This window comes from Megascapheus bottae, chromosome 35 (assembly GCF_031878675.1).
Source record: "Megascapheus bottae isolate mThoBot1 chromosome 35, mThoBot2.hap1, whole genome shotgun sequence".
NCBI classification, from domain to species: Eukaryota; Metazoa; Chordata; class Mammalia; order Rodentia; family Geomyidae; genus Megascapheus; species Megascapheus bottae.
The window spans coordinates 5,521,747-5,544,183 of NC_143543.1; the positions used below are offsets into that span (position 1 = coordinate 5,521,747).

At 39.6% G+C, this 22,437-nt stretch overlaps 1 pseudogene; it reads left to right on the forward strand.

Moving 5' to 3' along the window:
* The first annotated feature begins 330 nt into the window (after positions 1–330).
* The window catches only part of LOC150042555 (vomeronasal type-2 receptor 116-like), a 49,562-nt pseudogene continuing 27,455 nt past the window's right edge, over positions 331–22,437 (forward strand).

Sequence of the window (22,437 nt, forward strand, 5' to 3'; positions counted from 1 at the left end):
ATTAGAGAGATGCATCTAAAGACCAGTTAATCCATCTGAGATGCTAACACATCATGAAATTTCATCAACCTTGCCATATAACATTATTAGGATTTTAATGGGCTCATTTATTTTAATTAGACTAACATCATGTGATACATCACTTTGGCCTTCAAGAATTTTGCCTACTAAAGCAGGTATCCAGTTGGAAAATTAGCAATCCATTGGGTCAACAACCATACACACTCATCCAAAGTTGACTTGCTAGGATGTAGTCTGGAAATTGTGAAATGATGACTGTAAAATTTCACAAGACAAGTTGCTCTGTGATGCCTCAATTCATTCTACGTCATGACCCAAGCACACCATGTCAGCAACACCCGTGAATTTTCATCTAGGCTGTCCATCTTCATTCAAACAGCATGCTCAGAAAGGTTGACCTGGAATCCCTTTCTCCAGCTCTCAACCCCAGTGAGACAGTCATTCCACAAGTGCCCTACCAAATGCAAAAAGCACCCACAAAGAATGAAGCAATATTTGCCACCAAGAGAATCAGGCTAGCTTGTTGGAGGAGACAAGAAGTTGTCTATTACTACAAATATTTGTGGTTCATTTAAGGAAATAGGATTTGAACTCAGGGTCTCATGCATGGTAGTCAGCTAAGCACTGTACTTAAGCCACTATTTGACTGTTTGTATTCCAGTTTCCTTTGAATGTTGAAATTTGAGCCTTTTAGAGACCTAAATACCTTAAAGATTCTGATACTGAGAATTCTAGATGGAGAGGCACGTTTTTTTCGCCAGTCTTCGAATTTAGCTCAGAGCCTGAGCACTGTCCTTGGACTTTCTCAAGGTTAGAGCTCTACCACTTGAGCCTCAGCACCACTTCCAGCTTTTTTCTATGCATGTGGTACCGAGGAATCGAACCCGGGTCTTCGTGCATGCTAGGCAAGCACTCTACCACTAGCCCAAACTCCCGGCCCGGAGTGGCACTTTTTTGAGAAGCAGCATGACAGAAATCTACCCAATTATAGAAGTTGGTGTCACTTGTGCACCTACATTGTTATGCCGGGCATGGCAAAGCCATTGCAGCAGAAACACTGTTAAGGAAACAATTCTTACCCTACCTTTTATGTTTAAGGGTTACCTAAAGGAAACTCCCACTCCATTAAGTTGGGCAATGTTGGGATCCTTCTCGGACATCTAGGAGTGGGGGTAAGGTGAAGACGGAGCCCAAGAATAATCCCAGGAACACAGACTCCAGAGACCAGATTCTCGGTGCATATCTAACTTTATTTTAGAAAACATGCTCGCTAAATACAGATCGATCGGTGGCCACCACATCATCAAATAGGGACGTCCTTGAATGCGACCATCAGCAAATGGTGTCCTGAGGCATGCCCTGCTCACCTGGAGTATCTGGGAACTCCTACTCCAGGTGGAAGGGGCCAGATCTCTTCTGGCCCCGGACTGATTGCATCACTGAGTGTGTACATTCTGAAGCACAGGTGGCAAGCAGTAGGGCTACTATAACTACTCCACAGGACAAGGGTTTATTCCAAAAGAGAGAGAGAGAGAGAGAGAGAGAGAGAGAGAGAGAGAGAGAGAGAGAGAGAGAGAGAGAGAGAGAGAGAGAGAGAAAGAGAGAGAGAAAGACAGACAGACAGACAGAGACAGAGAGACAGGGAGACATATACAGAGAGAGACAGAGACAGAGAGAGATCAACCTGCCTGGTACACTACAAAAGATGGAGGGAGTCAGATCAAGAGGACTTCCACAGGGAAGAGATTATACAGGGAGACGGTGTGGCCACAGAGGATGGAGAAGTGACATCAGTGAAGACAATAACAAGTGGACAAAATGAAACCAACAAGTCCAGAAGTATGCTCTGGACTCCTAATGTTCCTTAGGAATTAGTCTGTACTGCTCTGACTGCATCTCTTCACCTGCATTGATAGCATACATACACTTCCCTTAGAACAGCTCATCCCAAGAACCTGAAGATTTACCATGTGCACTGGTTGAATTTTCACTATTTTTACTGCATAGTAACTAGGATACACAAGTCCTCTAATACCTCCAGCTTTTTTTTTCATGGTAAATGAGAGACTCACGGACTTTACTGCCCCAGCTGGCTTTGAACTATAGTCCTCAAATCATAGCCTCCTTAGTTGCTAGGATTAGAGGTGTGAATCACCAGAACCCAGCCTGTATTTATGTTCTCACTTATAAAAATAATAATTTGAAGGAGATCAGAGGAAGATGGTGGCGGTTCAGTGTGAGTCTTTCTGAGCTCTCACCAAGATACCAGTTCTAGCATCATAAGGGAAAGCTCATACACAAAGATCGATCCTAAGTAAGCTTAGCACCACAGAGATCTCAGTCAGAGAGAAAAAAGGCAGAAAACAGGCACAAAAGACAGTGTAGAGCCAATTGGAGCCACGGCCAGGGAGACAAAACTTCCTTCCTGAACTTGAGCAGACAGTGCCTCTCAGCAGCACAGACGAAACTTCCTTCCTGAGCTTGAGCAGACAGCGCCTCTCAGCAGAACAGATTTGACGGCTCCAGACAGATCCAGAGAGAGCCTGGGTGAGCTCAGAGCTGTCACCCGGCAATGGCGTGGACCTGTCAGCTTCACGGAACCAAAAAAATCCAGCAATTTGGGATTATCTCTGTGGAGAAGTTTCCAGTTCTGCTAGCAGAACGGCATTAGGAAGGAATCCCCTTCCCCACCAGCCGAGAGCAGTGCCATCTTGACTGCTGGCAAAGACCCGGCCAAACCATCTGGAGCCAGAGAAGTGGTGCTGGCAGCGCCATCATTCACAAGGGCAAAGGATGTCCTACAGGAAGCTTAGCCAGACGTCCACCCCCGGCACTAGCAGAAGTTCCTCCCCCTGGGTGGGGCTGTAGTCCTGGTAAACAAAGCCGCTTCTGATTCTTTACGTTTCTATATTTTTCTGCCCAATCTAGCAAACTGATCAGAAAAATCACAAATCCAAATCGAAAGAGAAAAAGATTTTTGAAGGGTTTGGATCCCAAATTTAGTGTAGACATGAGTTTCCTATCCTGTCCCCAAACACCCCCACCAAAAAACAAAAAACAAATTGAAGAATATCCTTTTTTCCTATACTTTTTATTTGCATTTTTATGTGTTCTTATTTTTTGCCACTTTACTTACACCTGTTTTTTTAATATTAATATTAGTTTCTTTTATTTTCTTTTCTTTTTACCGCTTTCCTTCTGTCATTGTGGTTGTTCCTAGAAACATAGTGACAGCATTCGGTGCAGACTGGATACAAATAATATTTATATTGATACAATGACCTGCTTTTTAATTTGTTGGTTCTTAACCCTAGTATTTCTTGTCTAAGAATTCACAAATGTGTAGGATCTCCCCCACCTTTTTTCTTGATTTTCTTTTATATTTTTCTGCTTTTTATTTTTACTTTTCAAATTTTTTCATCATTGAACTCTCCTATACATACCTTCCACTTTTCTTTGTGTATTCTTCTCATTAGTCTTCTTCTTTTAATAAGTTTTATCTTATTTTTCTAATTTTTCTTTCATATATTTTATTGTAATTAATAAAAGGGTTACATGATATTTGCCAGATAGAAGGTGCATTAATTAACATACATTGATATCCTTTTTCATGTCTTGGTCCCCATTTCCCTCACCCCAACCCCCACCCTTCATTTTGTTATCCCACCTTCCCTATCCGATTTCAAATAACCAAATACAAATATATCCAATATATCACAAGACAAAGTGAGATGCTGTAACAATAAGAGATAACCAAGGGACAGCAAAAGAGATGAGAGATAACATAGTACATTAAGGACAACGATCACTCATTATATGGCTTTTCTTTCTATATCCTAGAGGTCCTTTTATTTAGCGTCATACTATACGGCCTTATGTATCTAGGTTTTGCTCCATTGCAAATCTCTACTATGAGAGCCCAAGGTTTCTACTGTTTATGACAAATGAAGGAAACCATTGAGCCTATGTTCCTTTGAGTATTCCTTACTTCAATAAGTATGATTTTTTCTCAGTCTTTCCATTTCCTTTCAAATGGGGAGATGTCGTTCTTTCTGAAAGCAGCATAGAATTCCATTGTGCATAAATAGCACATCTTGTTGATCCACTCATCAACTGAGGGGCATCTGGGTTGGTTCCATATCTTTGCTATGGTAAATAGTGCTGCAATGAACATTGTTGTGCTAGTGGATTTAGTATGTCCTTGTTTCTGGACAATTGGATAAATGCCTAGTAGTGGAATTGCTGGGTCATAGGAGAGCTCTATGTTTATTCTTTTGAGGAACTGCCATACTGCTTTCCATAGTGGTTGAATGAGGTTGCACTTCCGCCAACAATGTAGTAGTGATCCCTGCTGGCCACATCCCCTCCAGCATCTGTTGTTATTAGTTTTCTTGATCCTGGCCATTCTAACTGGAGTGAGGTAGAATCTTAGAGTTGTTTTGATTTGCATTTCTTTTATGACCAGAGATAATGAGCTTTCTTCATGTGTCTACAGGCCATTTTTATTTCTTCTTCAGAGAAGACTCTTTAAGCTTTTGGCACATCTTTTAATGGGATGGTATTTACTTTGAAGAATAATTTTGGAGTGATTCAATTTTTTCATCTGTTGATATATTTTAGATATGAGGCCGTTGTCCGTTGTTTGGTTGGTGAAGATCTTCTCCCATTCTGTAGGCTTCCTAATTAATTTACTAGCTATATCCTTTGCCATACAAAAGCTCTGCAGTTTAATGCAGTCCCACTTATCCAGCCTTTCTCTGATTTGTTGTGATTCTTATTAAGAAAGTTTCGACTTGTGCCAAGGAGGCCTAGATTATCTCCTGTTCCTTCTTGTAATATTTTCAGTGTGTGGGCTTTTACCTCGAGGTCTTTGATCCGTTTGGAGTTAATTCTAGTGCAGGGTGACAAAGAAGGATCCAACTTTAGTTTTCTGCAGGTGTTAACCATTCCTGCCAGCACCACTTGTTGAAGAGGCTGTCTTTCTTCCATTCTATTTTTTTGGCTATCTTGTCAAAGATTTAGGTGGCCATAGGTCTGTGGTTTAATATCTGTGTCCTTAGTTCTATTCCATTGGTATTCAGGCCTGTTCCTGTGCCAGTACCAAGCTGTTTTGATTATTATAGCTGTGTAATAGAGTCTAAGGTTTGGAATTGAAATTCCCCCAGCGCTGTTCTTTCTGGGATATTGATGGGTATTGTATTGGATTTGTAGAGAGCCCTTGGCAAGATTTGTAATTTTCACGTTGATGATTCTTCCAATCCAGGAGCATGGATGGTTTTTTCATTTCCTCAGTTGTGCTTTAATTTCCTTTTTCAGGGCTTCAACATTTTCATCAAAAGGGTACTTTACATTCTTAATTAAGATAATTCCCAGCTACTTTATTTTCTTTGAGGCTATTGCAAAAGGAATTGCTTTCCTGATTGTTGCCTTATTCCTCTCAGTGTTGGCAAAGAGTAAGGTAGTTGATTTCTGAGGGTTAATTTCATACCCTATTACCTTTCCAAAGTTTTAAGTCAGGTCAAGGAGCTTGGGAGTAGAATGTATATGATTCTTTAAATTCAGAATCATGTGATCTGCAAAGATGAAAAGTTTTACTTCCTCTTTCTCTAATTGGATCCCCTTCATGCTTGCTTCTTGCCTTATTGCTCTGGCTAGGAATTCTAATACTGTGTTAAAGAGGAGTGAATAGAGTGGAAATCCTTGTCTCGTTCCTGATTTTATAGAGAATGGCTTCATCTTTGGGTTTGTGATACACAGCCTTTATTACAGTGTGGAATGTTCCATGGATTCCTAGTTTCTCCAGAGCTTTTAACATAAAGGGGGGTTGGACCTTGTCAAATGCCTTTTCTGCATCTATTGAGACAATCATGTGATTTTTGTCCTTGCTCCTGTTCATGTGTTGAATTATATTAACTAATTTGTGTAAGTTGAACCAGCTTTGTCTCCCTGTGATGAATCCTGTTTGATCATAGTTTATAATTTTTTTGATGAGTTGTTGTAGATGGTTGACCTGTATTTTGTTGAGAAGTTCATCAAAGAAATGGGTCTATAGTTCTCTTTGTTTGATGAATCTCTGTCTGGTTTGGGGATGAGGGTTATACTGGCTTCATAGAATGAGTTTGGTAAAGATCCTCCATTTTCAATTTTGTTGAAGATCTTGAGGAGTATTGGTGTGAGCTCTGCTTTGAAGACCTTATAAATTCAGCTGTGAATCAATCTGAATTTATTAACATTGATTTTTACATCATATTTCAAATGACAGATTTAACAAACAAGTGTTCAAGAAGGCAATCTCTATATGCAGTCACTGGCACTTAGTTTTTAGAGTTTAATCAAAATTAGGCTAAGGGTTTGTATGTCATAGAAACATATTAATTTATGGCATAAAATATTATGTCTATAGAGCCATAGGTTTTTAGGTCTATATAGTTATGCTTATATTTCCATTATCATATCCATAGCATTGGGTATGCAAATCTTGAGTCCTCGCTCTTGTACTCTTTTGGTTTAATAGCCACATGTTAAGGATAACATGCGCCTTTTGTTCCTTAGTTTTTTTGTAAAATTTGTAATAAACTATTTTACCTTTCTATCACCTTAGGTGAGCTATCCTTATTTTGTCCCTTTTCTTCATTACTATATTAATCTTACACTTCTACATTATTCTTTTTGTACCTCCTCTCTTGTCTTTCATGCTATTTTTCTATCTCTGATCCTCTGTATAATCTTCAACTTTTAGAATGCATGCAATTACAATTGATAATTATTGAGCAATACTGTATATCTAGCTGTCCAGTAATTCTGTTGGTCCAGAGGGACTTAAATGCAATAGAGATTGGATTGAGGGTTTTATTTTTTTGGTCAGAAAATGGTGGTGGTGGTATTAGATTTATCTGTAAGTGCACAAAAAGATAGAGAGAGTAATAATACAAATCTAAATCTGTGAACAACTATTGTCTGGTCAGATAAAGATCTCTAGGTTGGTTATATCTTAAAAATTTTAAAGGTGTCCAGTATCAATCTTGCTCCCATTTTCAAATGGGCAGAATAAGAAACTCAAGAAAAATGGCAAATCAAGGAATAGCATCTCCCACCCACTATAAACAGGCAATGGAGCAGTCAGTGGGAAAACAGGAGTAGAGTCCTCTAAATGCTATACAGATGCAATTGATAAACATGATCAATTAAAAGAATGAAAACATACAGAAAAAGATGAGAGGAAGCCTAAGCTAAGTGAGAGGAACCATAAACAAGGAGATACGTGAATCAGAAAAAGCCATAAAGGAGGCCATAATAAAGGGTTTTCATAGAAAAACGGACAAATTCATAGATTCCACAAACAAAAAGAAGACCGAACTCCAACAAATATCCAATGAGAGAAAAGCTCCTGAGCTAAATAAGCAAACGGAAATCAAGGAAATAAAGTAGAGTGGAGAGACTTTACAGGTTTTGGGAAATCTGCACCTGAGAACCCGTCTCAAAAGTTATCGACATCCCGACTCAAACCACAGCTAAGCCAAGGGCTCTATGGCCTGTCATCTCTGCTATGGGGAAAGGGTGAACAGGAAGATTTCAATCCAGGAGAGACCATGCCCAAACACAAGAGCCTATGCAAAAGCAAAAGCCATTCCCTGTCAACCGACAGCTAAACCAGGGGCTCTATGGCCTGTAGAAGGTGTGACAGGTGGTACAGTATGTGACCTCAGAGAAGAGGGGTAATTGCCTACAGTTGTGCCAATTACCTCTGTAATACAGTGCTAAGCTGAGATTTCCTACATGGGAAACAAGAGGGGAGGTTGTGTACTTGAATCTGGCATGGGGACTTGCAAAGTAACTTCCTAGTTGGATCACACATTCCAGGCAATTTTTATTAAATAATATATTAACACCGACTTTTACATAATATTTGAAATGACTTATTTAAAAAAACATGTATTCAAGAATCTAATCTCTAAATACATTCACTGGCACTTAGATTTTAGAACATAATTAAAATTAGATTGAGGGTTTGTTTTTCATAAACACATATTAAACTATGTAATAAAACATGTCTATAGGGTCATAGCTTTTTATGTCTATGTAGTTGTGTTTATATTTCCAATACCATGTCTATAGCATTAGGTATGCAACTATTGAGATTTTTCTTTTGTACTCTTTGTATCTAATAGCCACATATTAAGGATACCATGCACCTATTGTTCCTTTCGTCTTGACTTGTCGTACTCAACATGATTCATTCTAGATTCATCCACTTCCCTGTCAATGCCATTATTCTGTCTTGTCTGTTGACTATGTAGATTTCCATTGTGTGTATGTGTGTGTGTGTGTGTGTGTGTGTGTGTGTGTGTGTGTGTGTGTGTATAGAATTATTTATATCCATTCATCCGCAGTTGGGCATCTGGATTGTTTACATTGCTTGGCTATTGTGAATAGTGCAGAGATGAATATAGCTGAGCAGTGTCCTTATCATATACTGGGCCATGATGTTCAGGACAGATGCCCAGGAGTGGTATGGCAGGATCGTAGAGAATGTCTATTTTCAGTTCTTTAAGAAACCTTCACACTGCTTTCCAGAATGGCTGAACTAGCTTACAATCCCACCAGCAGTGAAGTAGTGTTCCTTTTCCTCCACAATCCCACCAGCATCAGTCATTGTCTGAGTTCCAAATATTGGCCACTCTTATTGGGGTAAGGTGATATCTTAGGGTTGTTTTATTTGCATTTCCTTTATGACAAAGGATGATGAGCATTTTCTCATATGCTTTCTGACATTGTAACCTCTTCTTTTGATTCTCTCTTTAGTTCCCTTGTGCATTTAGTGATTGGTTTGTTGGGTTGGAGGGGATGAGTTTCTTGAGTTCCCTGTAGATACTGGATATTAAGCACTTCTCTGATGTATTATTGATAAATATATTTTCCCAGTTGGTTGGCTGTCTCTCTACTTTTCTGGCTATTCTTTTATCTGTACAGAAATTGTTTGCGTTTAGGTGTTCCCATTTATAGAGTCTCTCTCCAATCTGTTGTGACCCTGGGATTCTATTCAGGAATCTTTTGCCTGTGCCTATGAGTTCCAGTGTCTCTCCAACTCTATCATGTAACTGTTTTAAGGTTTCTGGTCTGACACTGAGGTCTTTGATCCACTTTGAGTTACCGCTTGTGCATGGTGAACGGCTAGGGTCAATTTTTAGTTTTCTACATGTGGCTGCCCAGTTTTGCCAGCACCAATAATTGAATAGGCTGTGTTTGTTCCACTGCATATCTTTGGTTCCTTTGTCAAATACAAGTGGACTATAGGTATGTGGCTCTATTTCTGGATCTTCTATTCCATTCCATTGATATTCTGGTCTATTTTTGTGCCAATACCAAGCTGTTTTTGTCATTGTGGCTGTATAGTAGAGTTTAAAGTCCGGTATTTGTGATACCACTTGCATTGCTCTTTATGCCTAGAATTTTTTTGCCTATTCTACTCTTTTCTTGTTCCATATGAATCTTTGGATTATATCTTCTATTTCAATAAAGAATGTCTTTGGGATTTTAATCGGGATTATATTGAATTTGTATATCAATTTTGCAGTATAGCCATTTTCACTATGTTGATTCTCCCTAGCCATGAGCATGGGATGTCTTTCCATTTCCTAGTGTCTTGCTTAATTTCTTTTGTTGGTCTTTTATAGTTTACTTTAAATAATTCCTTTACCTTTTTGGTTAAGTTAATTCCTAAGTATTTTATTGTTTTGGGGGCTATTGCGAATGGGATCATTTCCTTGATTTAGCCTTCTGTTTGCATATTGTTTTTGTACAGGAGGGCTACTGTCTCTTGCAGGTTAATTTTGTATCCTTCCACTTTGTTAAGTGGTTTATTAATTCTAGAAATTTCGGAGTGGAGCCTATTTGGTCACTCAGATAAATGATCCTGTCATCTGTGAATAGGGATAGTTTAATTTCTTCTTTGTATTTGTGGATCCCTTTGATGTCCTTCTCTTGCCTTATTGCTCTGACTGTGTTCCAGCACTATTTTGAAGAGAAATGGAGAGAGTGGGCATCCAAGTCTAGTTCCTGATTTTAAGGTAAATGGTTCCAATATGTCTCCATTTAGTATAATACTGGCGGTAGGTTTGTCATATATGGCTTTAATTATTTTAAGAAATGTACCTCTTATTCCTATTTTTTCTAGTGCTTTCAACATAAATGGATGCTGCATTTTGTCAAATTCCCTTCTCTGAGTCCAGAGAAACTATCATATGTTTGTTTATCCTTAACTCTATTGACACAATTTATTACATTAATTGATTTGCAAAGGTTTATCCAGGCTTGCATCTGTGGGATGAAGCCTAGTTGATCGTAGTGTGTAATTTTTTAAATTTGTTTCTGGATTCTGTTGGCTAGTATTTTATTGAGGAGATTTGCGTATGTGTTCATTAGAGAGTTAGGACTGTAGTTCTCTTTTTATGTTGTGTCTTTTCCTTGTTTGGTGATGAGTGTAATATTAGCTTCATAAAATGTGTTTGCTATGTCTCCTTTTGTTTCTATTTCTCGAAAGAGTTTCAAGAGTATAGGTGTTATTTCATCTTTAAATGTCTTGTAGAATTCTGCAGTGAAACCATGTGGACCTGGGCTCGTCTTGGTTGTCATTTCCTTGACTGCTTCTGCTATTTCATTGTATGAAATTGGTTAGTTCAATTTGTTTACCTCTTCATGGTTCAATGTGGGTAGCCTATATTTATTTAAGAAGTCATACAGTTCAATTAGATTTTCCTGTTGTTCGAATATAGGCCCTTGTAGTACTTATTCATAATGTACTGAATTTCTTGGATATTAGTTATGAATATTCCCGTAGGGTATCTAATCTTGTTTATTTGAGTCTCTCCTCTCCTTTTTTTGAATAATCTTGCCATGGGTATGTCAACATTGTTGACTCTTTCAAAGAACCAACGTTTTGATTTATGAATTTTATGTATACTAGATCTTATTCAATCTCTGATATTTCCGATTTTATTTTTGTTATTTTTGTCCTTCTAGTTGTATTAGAATTTATTTTTTGTTCTTCTAGTTGCTTCAATTTATTTTTTAGCTTATTTACATGCTCTTCTCCCTTTTTAATATGGGCTCCTAGTGCAATAAATTTGAACCTTAGAACTGCCTTTGCTGTGTCTCATAACTTCCTTTGTGGTGTATCTTGATTGTCATTACATTCAAGAAAATTTTGAATTTCTTCTTTGATTTATTCTATAGCCCAGGACTTATTCAGAAGTGGGCTATTCTGCATCCAAGTGCTTGAATGTTTTTTGCCTTTTACTGTGTTGTTCAGAACTAGTCTGACTGTGATCAGATAGAATGCATGGGATTATATTAGTCCTCTTGTATCTGCTTAAGTTTTCTGTATGAACAATTATATAATGTATTTCTGGTATGTTCCATGTGCTGCTGAGAAAAATGTATAATGTTTCACCATTGGATGGAAAAGTCTGTGTGTATATATTAAGCCCATTTGGGCTATGGTGTCATTTAAGCTGATGGTGTCTTTGCTTAACTTTTGTTGAGTTGATCTGTCATTTGGTGACAGTGGCTTACTGATGTCTCCCATTATGACTGTTTCTGAGTCTATCTTGTTCTGTAATTCTAAGAGAGTTTGCTTGACAAATTTGGTTGCTCCCATGTTGGTGGTAAATATTTATAACTGTAATATTCTGGGTCTGAATTGTCCCCTTTACTAATATGTAGTGGCCATCTTTATATAAAGGTACTGATTTTACGAAGAAGTTAATTTTGTCAGAAATTAATATTGCTACTTCTGCTTTTGTCACGGTGCGTTGGAGTGGAAAATTCTTTTCCATCCTTTCATTTGGAGTCTTTTCTGTCTTTGGCAGTAAGGTGGATCTCTTGGAGGCAACATATTGAAGGGTCTTGATTCTTAATCCAGTCTGCTGGTCTGTGTCTTTTGATTGGATTGTTCAGCCCATTCACATTTAGGGAAATTATGGAGAAGTGGTTAGTGTAGTGTCCTTTGTCATTATATATTTTTATTGTAATTAATAAAAGGGTTACATGATATTTGCCAGATAGTAGGTGCATTAATTCACATACATTGATACCCTTTCACATGTCTTGGTACCCATTACACTCCCCCTCCACCACCCACCCCCTGTCTTGTTTTTTCCCCCTTCCCTATCAAATTTCAAATAACCAAATGCAAATAAATTCAATATATCAGATAACAAAGTGAGATACTTTAACAATATTAGATACCCAAGGGACAGCAAAGGAGATGAGAGATAACATAGTACATTAAGGACAACAATCATTCGTTATATGGCTTTTTTTCAATATCCTGGAGGTCCTTTCAATTAGCTTCATACTATATGGCCTTATGTATTAAGGTTTTGCTCTATTGCAGGTCTCTGCTAGTAGAGCCCAAGGTTTCTACTGATTATGATAAATGAGGGAAACCATTGAGGCTAAGTTCCTTTGAGTCTGGCTTACTTCACTTAATATGATTTTTCTAAGTCTTTCCATTTCTTAACAAATGTGTCGATGTCGTTTTTTTTCTGACAGCAGCATAGAATTCCATTGTGTACAAATGCCACAACATATATTTTTTTACTTCTGAGTTTCTTTGTCTCTCTTTTCCCCCCTTTGTGTTTACAGATTTATAGGTGATAGCTTCTTGATGGGAGTTCTTGCTATTCTCCAATTTGTTCTTGATTATTTCATATTTTTTGTAATGCTGCTTTAGTGTCTCTGTAGTCATATAGTTTTCCTTTGGAATGAAATATTATTGTTTCTGTGTCAAATGTAAATGCTCGTTTCACTGGATATATCAGTGAGGGTTGGCAGTTGTTGTTCTTCAGGGCATGAATGATATTTTCCCAAGTTTTTCTTGCATTTAGGGTTTGCGTGGAGAGGTCGACATCTATTCTAATTTTTTCCTATTTTAGTATAGCTCTTTCTTTGTTTTTGTGGCATTTAAGATTAGCTCCTTAGTATTCGTGTCTAATGTTTTTACTATGATGTGTCTAGACAAGTTCTTTCTAAGATCTTGCCTGCTTTGAGGTCTGAAATCTTCAATAATGTGAGTATTTTTCCTTTTGAAGTTGGGGGAATTCTCTGCTATGATCTTGGTGAATAAGGGTTTTATTCCGTTATTGAGAAACTCCTCCCCTTCTTGGATACCTATTGGACAAAGATTATATTTCTTGTCTGTGTTTGCCAGGTCCTGGAGTTCTATTTGGTGAATTCTGACAGATTTCTCCAGACTGATGATTCTCTGTTCCAGCTCTTGTGTTTTATCTTCCATTCCTGATGTCTCATTCTCCATTACCATGTGTTGCATAATGTTTCCATTTTTGTTTGCATTGTGGACACTTAGCTGATCATGTCTACTGTGAGCATATTAATATTTTCTTCTAGAGAAATATGTTTTTTATTTCTCTTTTAAGATGGAGGAGCTCCTTGGTTATTTCCTGCTTATGTTCCTAGAATTATTTTTGGAATTCTTCTTTGATCTGTTTAGTCATGTCTGCAATCATCTCCTTGAACAAGGTCATGTTTCCTGTCTCTTCAGGTTTCATTTCTTTGGATGGCAACATCTCTCTCATCCCTTCATTTTTGTTTCCTTTTGGGCTTTGTGTGGGAATTTGATTACTTACATATTTCATGATTTGTCATTGTGATTTCAGCCACATTGGAATTGAAACTGTTGTAGGTTCCCTCAGTGTTCAGTAGGTGGTGGTCTTTACTTGGTTGGGGCTGGTGGTTCTGGGGATCTGTGTGGTGCTCAGCCAAATTAGCTCTATTGCTGCCTGGGTGGGAGATTGCAGCTTTTACAGGTGTGTCAGTTCATTCCCAAAGGCTGTGTGCCACTGAACAGCTAGCTCTCAGCTAGCCCAACCAGAAGTCCCGCTGTGGGCCATTAGTTTGGGGTCTTCAACTGTGGGGCTGGCGGCTAGTTTGCCTGACCTATTCCCAGGGCAGGCCCCAGCGAATGCCATGTGGTTTGGGAGTTTCCAGGAGGGAGCATGCTAGCTTGTGGCCCTGTTCCCAGGCATGGGGCCCAGCAGAGGAAGAGGGCTCTGGAGGGCGGAGCCACACCTTTCTGGCTTTCTGTGTGGGAGCTCAGACTCCTTCTGGTTTGCTTTTCATTTCCCTTCTGTGTTTCAGGCAGCTTTGGCAGAGTCTTTCTGTGACTCAGTGGGGGCCCCCCTTGTGCTGCCTTGCCAGAGGCTCCCAGCAAGAGGACACTCCACTTAGTTGTGGTTCAGTCACCTACTTTTGGTTCAGTCAACTGTTGGCAAACAGACTTACACACAACCGTACCTGCTGTTGGAAGGCAGGGTCTTAGCGCCCCTCCGTCTCCAGTTTCAGTGTCCTGGGAGAAGATGCTGTTAGGCAGGTGGGAGCAGGTGAGATCCAGAGACCCTCTCAGTGTTGGAAGGAGGCAGGACCAGTATGTCCAGGATGTGACCTCAGAGTAGAGGGAGGTAGCTTCCTTAAGTTGTGCCATTTGCCTATGAAATGCGTGCACTGAGCACAGAATTCCTGTTCAGAAAATAAGGGGAAGGGTTTTGTCTACATACAGATTGATACTGGAAATCATGAAAGACCTCTCTGGGTGATTGTTAGAGTAGAAGCATTCATTCATAACCTATATCTATTTGTAGTTTCATGAAAGTTCATGCATTTCCAAGATGAATGTATGAAATGGCATTCCCATGAATTATGGGTAAATGTTCCCATTTCCTTCATACCAGTGAGCATTTTAAATTTTATTTTTGATGTTATATTGTCACTGGAGTCTGGAAACCATCAATGTCATTTTGTTTTACATAATCTTTATGCTAAGGATATTGAAATATCTTTGTGTGTTATTATCCACTTAATTTCTATATTTGAGGATTATAATTATTTTAATTTGCCAATGTGTTAATTGGAATGTTGCCTCCTTCAGATTTTAGTTTTATGGGCTTCTGTATATTCTGGTTATTAATCACATACCAGCTATTTCCTGGATAATTCTGTAGCCATCTATTCACATTAATGACTTTTTACTTCATTTTACTGAATGCTTTAATTCAGTGTAATCTCGTTTGTGAATTCTTGCTCTTATTTAGTGAACTATTTGAAGTTTCACTCAGAAAGTGACTACCTAAACAAAATGTTTCATTGATGTTACTATCAATAGTCTAGTGTTGTTTTTTTTTAGTTTTAGTACTTAAATTTCTGGGTTCTAGAAAAACAAGAAACATCCACAATTTAGGTAATACTGGAATATCTGCCACAGGATAAGATGTCTGGAATTGTGGTCATAAAGAAGGAATCTTTCTGAGAGGAAACATTTAATCACCATATATGCTGTCCTTGTGTGTACACATGTTGAGCATTTGCAGACAGAATATTCCAGCTTGACTCATGGATGAGAAGTCAATCTACATCCAGCAATTGTTTCCAGAACACAGAACAGAAGCTTGAATTGGGAACCATTTATAAATTTAGTGTTTTTAAGAATTATCAGTGTAGTTGGTGGGAGTGTAATCTCATTCAACCACTATAGAAAGCAGTGTGGCGGTTCCTCAAAAGACTAAACATAGAATTCCAGTATGACACAGCAATTCCACTACTTGGCATTTACCCAACCATCCAGAAACAAGGACAGACTAAATCCACTAGCACAACGATGTTCATTGCAGCACTATTTACCATGGTAAAGATATGGAACCAACCCAGATGTCCCTCAGTTGATGAGTGGATCAACAAGATGTGATATTTATACAAAATGGAATTCTATGCTGCTGTTAGAAAGAACAGCATTGCCCCATTTGTAAGGAAATGGAAAGACTTAGAAAAAATCATGTTAAGTGATGTAAGCCAGACTCAAAGGAACATAGGCCCAATAGTCTCCTTCATTTGTCATAATCAATAGAAACCTTGGGCTCTCCTAGCAGAGATTTACAATAGTACAAAATCTAGAGACATAAGGCCAAATAGTATGACACTAAATGTAAGGATCTCCAGAATAAGGAAACAAAAGCCATATAATGAGTGATTGTTGTTGTCCATAATGTACTACGCTATCTCTTATCTCTTTTGCTATCCCTTGGTTATATCATATTGTTACAATATTTCACTTTGTTGTCTGATATAATTTAGATGTGCTTAATTGGTTATTTGAAATTGGATAGGGAAGGGGGGAAATCAAGATGATCTGGGGGGAGGATGGGAGGGAAATGGGGACCATGTCACGAGAAAGGGTATCAATGTTTGTGAAGTTATGCACCTTCTATCTGATGTATATAATGTAACCCTGCTATTAATCACAGTAAAATATATGGTAAAAAAGAATTAGCAGTGTATTAAATAGTTTACCAATTGTCCACGTTAGGAAATCTAGTGCATTTATTATAAAAATGAGTAATACCAAAATATTTCATGTGTTGAGTAACAGATGCAGTATCTCTATACACTCATAATCATTGTATGTATACATTGTCATCCCTAACACCATTTGGGTACTATGGAACAAAACACTGGCATTTTACCTGGGCACAGGTGAGCTTTCTACAAGGAGTTCTAGAACTGGATTTCACTTCTTAGAGTTGGTGAATTCTCCAAAATATTCAACCCACCTTTCCTGTCTGTCTACTGGAAGTTTGCCAACACACACCTGGCACTGAATCATTTGTTTAGTTTACTGAAATGATCACAAAAATGCAAGCTCTACTTGACACTAGCCAATGGAAAGTTAGACATTAACACTATAAATTGTAATCAGGTTCAGTAGGTGTGAATTCTGCATGGACTAGGCATAATGAAATTCTCTACTACTCAAGATTGTACTTCACACTACAGAACTAACTCACAAAGTGAGTATTTTGGGGGGGAGGGGTTATGGGCCTTGAACTTGGCTGGGCAAGGCCCTGAGCTCTTCAGCTCAAGGCTACTATCCTACCCTTGAGGCAAGCCCCCCTTACCATTTTCTAAAGGTTTATTGGTCCTTTTGTTCTCGGGCTGGCTTTGAACCTTGATCCTCAGTTCTCAGCCTCCTGAGTAGCTAGGATTACAGGCAAGAGCCAACATAACCTGATATGAGTGTGACTTTTTCTGCAGAGATGGTATTTTCAGTGTGGTGATATTTGGATTTCGCTAAAGGAGAAAGAAGATACAGGAGGTTAGGTACCGATTTGAGCTCCATTTGAGATATCTGCTAAGAGGTGAGTTATGTAACAAGACATTGATATGACAGAGAACTTAATGTAAAGAACTCTCAGAAAAGGGAAGCTTTTTTTTAAATAACACTGGGTCCCTGGTTTCCTCCTTGGAAGCTGTCCTCAGTAACTATTTGGGTCGCATAGAATGTAACCACCTAGGATTCAAAAGGGGCTTATCTTGTGCTTTCTGCTCTTTGAATGGATAGTGGACATCACTGATCCCCAGCAACAACACATTGATAAAGAAGGTAATTTATGGACTCAGGTTCTGTCCTGTCGATTGCCATCACCTGTACCTTGGCCATGTGGCAAGATAATTACTGAGAGATCTCTGTATGTCTAGAGTGCACCTCTCCCCTGGTTAAATTGAACATGTAAGCTTGAGTCAGACCTGGAGTGCCATGCCTTCCTTCCTTTGGCCCAACTGGAGGTTCAAGAGCCCATCAAAGCCAAGCCTGATGGTTAATTTTGCAGGACTGAAAAATAGAGTCTATCTGTGAATTGTGTCAGGGTTTTTAGCACTCTTTGCCTGCTGACCAGCAGGAAGGGCAAAGAGAACATGCCCCGACTAAGATGAGACCGAGAAGGATAGGGCCGGCTGGCAGCCTTCACCCAGCCCTCCCTTCTCCAGAGGGAAGGCACAGATGCGCCCGGTAGAATGTCACAGCAGACTCGTTTAATGGGAAGATTCCAGGGGCTAAAGTAAGAAGCAGGAATCTATTAACATAAAAGTAGGCAGGACAGGGGGAGGTAGGTGTGGTCAGAGAGAGCGGCTCGAGGTAGCCTTATTTTACATCACAAACCATAGCCAAACCTCCCAACCAGTAGACAGGCAGGTTGGATCTCCAAAACCAGGAAGTGAGCACTGGGCCACGAGGTAGGCCTTTTACTCTTGATGTGATGTGCCCCACAAATTGAGGATTTGGAACAAAACTCGGGGGGGGGGGTTTATCACTGGCCTTGGGCCAGAAGTAAAGGGACCCTAAAATACAAAAGAAGGAAGGTGAAAATTTTTCTCTATTGAAAGTTGTGGGTTGGCAAATCCTGCATTACTTTTCCTTTGCAAAGACTTAAAACAGTAATAAATAGTACCGTGTTTCGTCATGCAACTCGATCACCAACTGCAGTATTCATTCTGAATCAAAGGCCCAAAATTGATTTATAGCTACAACACTGACTTTGGCAGATAGCTCAGTAGTAGAATGATTATCTGTGCTATGTTCATCCTCACTTCTGATGTCTAGTTAACTGAGAGATTCATTTTTGTTCCACACAAAGGAAAATTGCTAGACTATTCCCAGTCCACCCTCTAGTAGTAATGCTATCATTAGTTCAAGATCTAGAGCCTGAGCCAGCTCTAGCACCTAGTCTTATACTAGAGGTTGATATTGTCCAAGATAACCTTGCATACAAAAAAGATACCCAGTAACTTTTGCAGAGCTATAGCTGGCTTTCTGAAACTCTGTATCACCTGAAACCAATCCAATATTCTAATGAAAGTTTTAGAGTTCTCATCCATCAGAGCCTAGCCTGAAATTGTTCTTACCAAGATGGTTGCTTCTCCTTCATCTAATTCTACCATCAATTCACATTTCAATTTGGTCTTGGACATTGTTTTGCTTTTTGGAAGCTGTTGATCTGCAGTTCCATCCATAGCTAAGACATACAGCTGATTTCAATGTCCTGCCCTCGAAAACTGAGGCCTCTGACCTTTTCCTTACTGAGAGATATTGTATGGGTATATCTATTGTTTCCGTGTGGAGGTAATGGGGAAGTGCTTAAGTTTATTCTTCATTGAGAGTTCTTAGGGTCTTTGTGTTTACCAGAGCTGAAATATATTCCTATGTTATTGATTGATAGATGTTTGTAACTCTCTGATTGACTGCAAGGGTCAAAAGAAAAAATGAAAATTTTAAGCACAAAACACAAAAATTTTCATTTCAATTACAAATATGTCTGAGGGTATTGTCTTACATGAAATGCTTGGGTAATATTAAGCTTGTAGAGTTTTACATAACTAATGCAAAGATCAATTAATTGTTTATATAAAGGTCCTTCAAATTAATACCTTTCAAATTGAATGTCCTTTTCCTTGTCTAATATATTTCTCAAGAATATAAACTGCCATGGATACAGAGATCACAATGATTTCAATATTAATTAGTATCCTAAAATGGTATCTTCAGTTAAAAATTAACTATATTGTTCATCCAGTTGCTTTTTCAAGCTCTTACTGTGACTATTGTTTTTCGGTACTGCAAATTTGACCCTTTTACAGTAATGCCAATAGAGTGACTGACAGGTCTGAGAAGATTTTGATATCAAACCTTTATTTCTAATAAATTCCAGGCAAGTCTTGCATAAAATCTAGTTACACCCTTCACCTTGTTGCTTCAATTGGAAATTAAAAGTGTCTTTTGCCCTCTACTCTTTTTTGATCTGTCAGTCACCCTTCTCCAATGTGAGGAATGACATCAAGCCACTAGGACATGCCATCCCAGCTATGAGCAAGTAGAAGAGACGTTCTAGACCTACTATTACAGAGTTATTCCTAGCAACTAGGGTCTACCCAGAGGCTTTTGGGAAAAACTACATAGATAAGAGGAGATGGATGGGATGGTACCAAATCCTAAATGGAGTCACTCTGGGCTTGCCCTTTCAAAACTAACCAGATAAGGGAAGTTAAATGAAAATAGTGCATAAGTATGCCTATTTAATATGAATGCTTGTCTATCCTCTATCTGGACAGAAAGTTGCATGCTTGAACTTGTTACCGACTATTTCTATTTATAGTGGGTCTTCCATTCACTCTCTACAGTCCAGGCATCTATAGTGCAGTTACAGGAATTTTGAAGACCTTTCACTGGATCTGTAACCACTTCAGTCCAATCCTAGGTTTTGAGTGCTTATTCTTAATCAGTCAGCTCTCTCCTAAAAAGTTGTTATATATTAACTGGTCAGAAGTAGTTAGGGGCATGATACACCAGCTCCAGAACTGGCTAGATTTCAAGGGGCAGGAACTAAACATGTCATCTAATTTGTTTTCCTTTCCTTTCTGAATGGGTGGTTTCCCTGACCCTTATATATGTGTGCCCTCTGATAACTTAATTTTTCTTATTTTTCAGATCCTACCTCATAATATTTCTTTCAGATTTCATCCAGGGATGCACATTCATGTTCACCACTCGAACTGTTACAACTTCATTCTCCCTTATAGGATAATATTTTTCTTCCACCCCTAATATCAGGTCCCCTTGCCAGCTGGAAACAGCCAGAAAGTCAATGCCACTTTATAACTATCAAAAGGTGAGAATGTTAATTCTGTTCTGAAAAATTTGGCCTTTTCTCTTTCATACTTTCCATGTGAAATCACATGTAGACCTTTACCCCATTTTTCTCAGTGAGTATCACATGTACCCTCCCTAGAAGTCCCTGAAAATATCATTAACATAGTTAACTTGTTCATATGGGATCACTGGGAGAATCACAGGCTTTGAGGTCACTTTCTCGTCTGCCTGGTTATACCTTCTACAGACAGTAAGAGGTTCCCCAGGCTTTGTGGTCAATTCCACAGGGGATGCAGATGCTCCTCTGCCCCACTAGAATTTGGCTCTCTGCAAACAGCCATGTCTTGCGTTCCAGAACTTAAACTCTCAAAAATAAACTCATTTCTGCCTGAATTGTATCACAATCTCCCTTCAGAAACGTTTATACTTTGGTGATAAAAAGAGTATCTTTTTACTTACACTTATCTTTCTTTTTAAAATGACTTTTTATTGATTGATACAGTAAATTGTAGAGTGTCAGGGACTGCCCCAAGATTTGTGGGTTTGCTCCAGTCATTTAGAAAACAAGATCATTGTCTAGTTCTTTCCAGGCTGAATTCATTCCAGATTCCTGATGGTATATGCTCATGTACCACAAAAATGCCAAAAATATCCATGGGTATCTTAAAGCTCAGATATGAGGGTCTTCTCTCTTCTATGCACAGTGAGTGTTGTGGTCTGTGCATCATTTCTTTTTATTTTCTTTTCCTTTTTCCTTTCTGCCAGTCCTGGAGATTGATTTCAGAACATAGGAAGATTCCCTGAGCTTCAATTACTCATGGATAGTACTCTACCACTTGAGCTACAGTGCCCTTCCTGTTTTTTTATTTATGTGGATCTGAGTAATCAAATGCAGAGCTTCATGAATACTAGGCAAGCAAGCTACCACAAAGCCACATTATCGGAGAAGGAAGATGGCCCCAAGACAATAGGGACTCTGCCTAGCTCTCTCTCACAAAAAAGAGAGAACCAGGGAGTCCCACGAGCCAACTACATTAAGAAATCCACAACAACAAACTCAAAAAGCATTGGAGAAGGACTCAAACCGGAAAAGAAATCCAGATAAAGCTTACATCTAACTTTCTCAAAGAATTCGGAACGCGAGGACCCCTCCCCAGCCTGTCGCCGCCGGATCCAACCCATGAAAGCCACGGAAAGCCGCGAAAAGCGGCAGCTGGCGCCGGCTCCAAGCCAAGAAAAGCGGCGGCAGTGGAGTGCGCCAGGCCGGGAGCCCAACTGCTGCAGAAACCAGCACAGAACCGGGCCAACGAACGGCGGAAGCAGTGGAAACCAGACCCGGAACCAGATAAGCAAGCGGTGGAACCCAGACGCAAAGCACAGGCGGTGGCGGAGACCCGAGGGGAGTGAAAGACTCCCCACCACCGTGAAACACCCGCAGACAGACGCAGAGGCGTGAGTAATAAAGCACGTCCCCAAACACATTGGGAAAGCAGAGCGGGTGCCAAGCAATAGAACTTAACTCAGACCCCTCCACCCTGCCCAAAAAAGACTGGGGGGAACAGGAGGGCAAGGAATTTAGAATCTTGTTCCTTCCCTCAACAGCCCCCTCCCTCAGGCCATTGACTAGAGATTGACAGGCAGGCTACATAAGACCCAGCACAACACCAAGGGAGGCGGGGCTGTCCCAACTCCCACCTGCCCAAGGGGCTCAACCCCCAGCCCTCTGACTGGAGACTGAGAAGCTGGCAAGCGGCCAGACCCTAAGACTCAGCATCCCACCAGGGGAGGCGGAGCTGTCCCAGCTCCCACCCGCCCACCAGGCTCCTCTCCCAGGCCACTGGATCTGGAGAGTGGAGGGAGTGCGGACCCTGCCTTACAACAGCAAGAGCCATCATTCTCCTGTCTTCAAGAGACACATCTTACCCAAA